This window comes from Chenopodium quinoa, unplaced genomic scaffold (assembly GCF_001683475.1).
Source record: "Chenopodium quinoa cultivar QQ74 unplaced genomic scaffold, ASM168347v1, whole genome shotgun sequence".
Classification (NCBI taxonomy): Eukaryota; Viridiplantae; Streptophyta; class Magnoliopsida; order Caryophyllales; family Amaranthaceae; genus Chenopodium; species Chenopodium quinoa.
The window spans coordinates 3,492,448-3,499,188 of record NW_018742263.1 but is presented as its reverse complement, the minus strand read 5'-3'; the positions used below and the strand labels follow the sequence as shown (position 1 = coordinate 3,499,188).

The 6,741-nt window shown below is 31.1% G+C and overlaps 1 long non-coding RNA gene across 1 annotated transcript; it reads left to right on the top strand.

The window, feature by feature from the left end:
* The first annotated feature begins 2,389 nt into the window (after positions 1-2,389).
* Positions 2,390-6,183, top strand: LOC110683803. The gene is made up of 4 exons (XR_002503681.1): positions 2,390-2,559; positions 2,847-2,860; positions 3,641-3,723; positions 5,841-6,183. It is a non-coding gene; the product is annotated as an uncharacterized LOC110683803 (long non-coding RNA).
* The last annotated feature ends 558 nt before the right edge of the window (positions 6,184-6,741 follow it).

Genomic DNA, 6,741 nt, shown 5'->3' with positions numbered 1-6,741 from the left:
AATATTAATTCCGAGATATAACGAAAAAGATATGAATGGAATACGAAACTCTATCCAAAACTAACACCCTTCCACTATTTTGGCCATTTCTTATTATCTACAAAGTATTTTAGGCCATGTTTGGTAATTAGAGTTTTGACCAAAAATGAGCTTATTTGACCAGGTTAGAGGTTTGACTACATAAATCATCTAATTTGGTTGTTTGGTAAAAGAGCTTTTTAATTGAGCTTATTAAGGCAAATAAGCTAATTTGTAAAAAGCTAAAAAAACATAGGCCCTGTTTGGTAGTTAGCTTATTGGGGGTATATTAGCTTATTTGACTAACTTTAGCCGATTGACTAGTCAAACAAGCTAATACAAGTGTTTGGTAGTAAGCTTATTAAAAGAGCTTATTCCACTAAATAAGCTCTTTTTGAAAAAGCTCATTTTAGGAGCGTTTTAAATTAGCTTATTCATTGATTATTGTGAAATGACACTTATAACCTCATTTAATTTAAAATCCTATCTAAACTACCTACCTCACAATTAGCTTATTGGTCATTTTACATACTCAATCACCTTTAAGCTATCAGCTATTTACCAAACACTTTTATATAATCAGTTAATACAATAAGTTAGTCAAATCAGTTAATAAAATCAGCTAGTCAAAATCAACTAACTCAATCAGCTTCAGCTTTCTGCTTTCTCCCAAACAGGGCCATTGCTTTTTAGATTAGCTTATTGAGTAATGGATGTCAAAAGACAATTTTATCCTAAAATTTACTCTAATTCACATCCTTGCCCTCCAAATTTCTTACCTTAATCAAGTAAAAAAAAAATTATCAATGTCCTAAATTGTCATTTCATATGTTCAACTATCGAACAAACTACAAATAATAAGCTAATTTTACCGAACAACTTTACATAAAAAGCTCTTATAAATCAGCTAGTCAAAACAGCTAATGCAACCAGCTAGTCAAAACAGCTAATGCAACCAGCTCTTGTCAATCAGCTAACCGCTAATCACCAAACAGGACCTTAGTCTTATTCTAATTGTGTTAGAATGTAGACTTAAAGAGCTTTCTAACGACATATTATATTCCTTATTTGGACTTTTGGATAAAAGATATGATAAAAAGATATGATAAAAACAAAATCCGCAAAAACTTTCTTGCACCACCTGGCGACAAGTTCGTCGCATGGCAACGAGCCCTATCGCTGGCAACAGAGAGGTGTACTCTGATTTGTTTCTATCGATTCCTGACTATTTTCTTATAAATAAGGTCTCTGAACCTCCGTTTTTCATTAACAACAATCATCTCTCTCTTTCTCTCTCTAAAAGCTAGAAGCTTTTTCTCTCTCTATTCTTTCTCAAAACCTTCCCTCGTACACAATTTCTCATACATTAGCAACAGACACACCTAGCCAAGTTCGAAATTGCTACGTGAAAGGTTTGATATTTCTGATAGTTTGGTCTCAAATCTCTATTTCAATTATTTAATTTGATTCTTTAATTTTATTATTTTCCTTGAAGTTACTCATGTGTGTATTTTAATATTAGAAAGAGATACGAGTCATCCAAGTAAGTGCTTTTACTGTTTAATTGATCTTTTGATATAGAAATAATTCTTAGATTATTATTGTGATTCCTAGTATCATGTTAGGATGTTTTATTGCTTCCTAGTATCATTTTTAGGGTTAATTAATAAGTTTTTTATATCAATTATGATTTCTATGATGCTTCCTATTTTCTTTCCTAATACCATGTTAGTATCGTGTTATGGCTAAAGCTTTTATCTTTATTGTTTAGTGACATGTTAGGATTTGTTATTAATCTTGTTAGTATCATGCCTAAGATCTTGCTATTATTATTATGCTTTAACATGATTATTTTAATTATGATTTTAATTATTTGTTATTATGATGCTTATTATCATGTTGCTTGATGTTATTATTGTTATTGCTTGATCACGCCTTTTATGCATGTTTAAAAGGAATTTTTATTTGAAATCACGCTTAATAAGATAATTAATAATCTTGTTTACGTTAATTTGATTATAATTCAAGTGATCGCCAATAATAGTTTTATTTGTGCATTAATATTCAACCAACATAGATAAACATGTTTAGGGTAAATCTAATCACTAGTAGAAAAAATGATATTTGTAACGCCCTATTTTTAACTGGCCTGATTTATGTTAGTTATAACAAGATTATTTGTAACTAACATAAATATTGATGGTTACAAATAAAATAGTATTAGTAACTTGCATAACAAAGGCCAGTTACAAATAGTAGGTCAATGATACACTGACCAACTACTAGTAATGAAAATAAAGAAGGTTAGTTACAAATAATAAGTCAAACTTTATTGACCTTATCACTTGTAATGGGCATTATTTAGGTCGGTTACTAATTTTAATTTTTTTTACTGTAGTTTTTCTATTTTTGAGAAATTTGTACTTGTCTGCACTTCCTCTTACCTTCACCTATCCCTTTTTCACATAAACTGATATACTCGCAACTTCTCTCACACCTCTAAAACTCGTCTAAAGCTTATTCATCATGAATATGATCAAGGTATGCTCTCGATCTCCTCTTAATGTATGTATTTTTAGTTATTTATGCAGGATTATTTGATAAAAAGAACTTATAAGATTTCTAGGGTTTGTTCTTTTGGTTGTTAATTTAATTTAATGGAAGTTTTGGGGTATTATTACTAAAAAAATGCATATTCGAGTTTCAAGTAAATTGAAATTAGAGAACATCCACTTTTGAGAAGTTGGGTGGCGATAGTTTTGAATGAGCGCAAGAGAGAAATTGAAACTTGTGAGTTCTAAACCAATGTCTTGTTGAACAATTTGCAGGGCTGGAAGATTTGGTATGGCTTTTCAATTCTGGGAAAAATCTTTTATTGTTATATATTGTGTGTTTGATATTATACTTCTTTGAGAAATTTGAATATTTGATTATCACTACTTTAAGGACGGGAAACAAAATTGACGATCTTTTCTTTAAAAAAATGACGAACATGAACAAGCTCTTGATTTTAGTAATCTCGGCTTAAATTAAAGTTATTAGCAAATCAAGTTGTACCATGTATATATTGGAAAATGCTCATGTTAATATTTTGATATAATTATGAACTTAAGCAAGACTAATAATGTTCCTGTTCCTGTTTAGAGAAGAAAAGTCGATCCATGTCTGGTTTCGTAAAGCTCACCTTTTCTAGCTACAAGATGATTTTGGAACTATCTTGGTCTTCTTCTCTTCATTATTTTACTCACTATTTTTGTAATAGCAAACATTTTGGCTTGTGAGAAGTACTCTAAGAAATATATGAATCTAGGATTTGAAGTTGTTAATATGTATCTGGCTTGTGAGAAATGGCAACATGGAGAAATTGATAAGTCTGAGAAATTTATTCAGAATTTGAAGTCAATGTTTGTACGTGTGACTATGAATTCCTCATCATAGCACTACGTAGTACTTCCTCTAGACATGAAGTTTGTTATCCTAGAACACATAAATACATGTACATATAGGTCTCAACTTTGCAGTTATAATTAAAAGACTGAGAAAATTCATATTGTATAGTTTTGGTTGCAATGCCAAAGCTACTTATGCTTCTATTTGTTATTTGACGATCAACATTCATCAGGGGTCTTTTCCCATGCTTCTGGAGTGGAGAAACCTCTTTATAACTGCTTAGATTCACTAAAGAAGTCTTATGGACATATGAAGGTACAGAAAGAAGTTCCTCTAGTTTCTTACTCCTATTGTATACAATGCTGTGAAGCATGTTAGTTAGGATCAAGATACATTATTACATGTATTTAACTTTGTACCCTAGCAAATGTGATACCTCATCTTTCTCTTTGAAGTTGAAAATATGAAAAGTAACAACTTTATCAATATTTCATCCTCATTACTATTTTATTTATTCTCATCTTCAAAAAAAATTTATTCTCATCTTCTGTGCTTGTTGTATCAGGATTCTGTTGTCTCTGATACGAGGAAATTACATGCATTACCAGTGTTATCCTTTCTACTATGAGTTATTAGTGGATGAATCAACTGTGTGATTTTTGCTTTAATCATATGAATACAATGTGAAAATCCATAAAGGGAGTTAGGTTTATGACTTTTAACAAAAAATAACAATTTAATTCTAAGGTTGGCACAGCTGGAGGTGAACCCCAAGGTCTTCTATGATTCTTCACATATACTATATGTGATGATTAACTTTCATGAAAAAAAAAGTCAAACAGATCTAGGACTTCACCTTTCCTTAGGCGGACTCTTGTAATTGGTGCATGGTTGGGGGTGTGAGTGTGAGACTTTGATTTCCTCTAGGTCTTCTGTTATTCTACTGTTAGTTTATCATTATTAAGGGGAGAAGTTGTCATGTATGATATGTATTACTGTGAATCTTACAATAACTTCATGCAAATAATACCCACATAATAAAGAGCGTTGCATTTTAGATGGTTGGTCAACTAACATTGATCAATTGAAACTACCTCCCTGATTAAATTACTATGCTCAATGATGCTCTTGAGTTGGCCATAGCAGCAAATTGTACTTGTCTCGGAAGACAATGATGGATTTGAGTGATAAATCTCTTTCTCTTTTTTCTTTTTTTTTGGCCTGCTTGTAGTGATAGATAAGTTCTATTGTTCTTGCTTAACAAACCTTGCCTGTCATAAACCACAACTAAACTGTGGTTAATTAGGATTCTGGGAGATTAAAAAATAACTAGTATGAATTAGGTTGTACAACAATCAGGATTTTGAAAATTTTATGCAATAGAATGCCATTAATTTAGTTGCACAGTACACCATATATATGTTCGATAAAATGTCTAGGTGAATCTCGTTGGAACAGTTTAGAGGTCTGACTTCACTGGGCTTGTTCTCCTTCGTTACAAATGATTTTTAGATGATTCATTTTTTGAATTTGGGTAATTTTTTGTCTACTCTTTGCTGTAAAATTTCAGAATTTTTTGAGTTTGTTTGCTATTAAACTGGGTTGTTTTCTGAAAGCTGGTCAATTTTGGTTCTATTTGGTTATTACTTCTGTTTTAGTGCGTTTTTCTTAGAGCTATGTTGAGATATTTGCTTGGATATTCTTGTGGTTTAGGGTCTTTTAAGACTGTTTTACTCGTATAAAATTTCATCCTTGCTACTGCTACACTTTGTGTGGTTTTTTGCTCTGATTTGTGTACATATTTTGTGTTTAAAACATGGGTGAAGAGGCTATAAACAAACTTATATAAAATTTCTTGTGAAATTTGATATAGTGGAGGAAAAGTTGATTGATAGATCGGAGGCTAGGTTTGATGCATTTGCTAAATTTTTACAAGTTTGTAAGAAGAAAAAAAATGGAAAGATAATGATGATAAGTATTCAGGTATTCTTTGCATAATCTGAAGCAAATGACAGATAGTACTAAGTATTCTTAGCAGATTTTGAGAAATGGATACTTTTTTTCATTTTTTTTTTGTCTAGATGCATGTACAAATATTATTACTCTTCATAATAAGCAGAGAAACTCAAATATCAGACTTGAAATAGCAAGTATGGGTGCTTTAATTGTGTTTTCTACTATTTCTGTTATGTAAATCTAATAACTTTCTTAGTATGGTAGTACTTTATATGATTGTACTTCATACCATGTGCAAAAGAAATATCCACCATGTTTGCAATACCTAATAAAATAAAATTTGATGTGTTCCAGTGCCAATGTATGTTTTTTGAAACACTTTGCGATGCCGAAGCTGTTAGTGTTGATCTCTTTTTTTCCAGTGGCTTACTATCGAACTTTAATTTAAGTTATACTCTTTAAATTTTCATTTTCAGGACATGAAATGTCGATTCGAGTTCAAGAGGCTAGTAGATCAAGGCGGTGCATGTTTTCTAGTAAGTTTCCGAGCAATGGTCAGCTCTGATTTTTCATGCAATTAAAACTTAATACGGAGAGACAAAATAGTCAAATGTGAACAGCAGTCAGAGATATGTGAGAGACAATTAAATTGGGCCTTCTGAGAGATATGCGTGTAATTTTAAGTACATCATTTCTTAATGTAGAGCTGATGATGTATATGTAAATTTTAATTAAATTGAGCCTTAAATGGTTTAGTGGCCGGGATTGATAATCTTTGTATTTATCATAAAAGTGAATTAATATTTTTGGTGTTTCACATATTTGGAGTATGTATTTTGTTGGTCGAACATGTTTTAACCATTTGAGGATGGGTTGTTCGGTAGGATATACTACCAAGCTTGTTAACATATATATATATTAGTTACTGGCATAATCTAATACTAGTTACTAATAGAATTTATTTTTTAAAAATAAAAAACAATTTGTAACTGGCGTTAGGATGTGACAGTTACAAATAATACACTATTTAACCGGCGTAACTTAACACCAGTTACGAATAATATGCTTTCTAACTTAGAAAATAGACTATTTGTAACTGGCGTTTGGTTAAGCCAGTTACGAATAGTATATTATTTGTAACTAACATTAGTCGGTTACGAATAATTTTCATTAGTTGTAACAGTGGCATTCGCAACCAACAATGCCAGTTACAAAAAGTCAATTTCGCCAGTTACAAATAACATTTTTTCTACTAGTGAATGATTGCATGTTAGTCAGAAAGTGCACATGAATACGAGTAGAATAAAGTAGAGGCCTATTATTAGGGCAGGTTCTTTCTCTTTTAGATTGAATTTGTACCTTCATCCTCGAACTTCC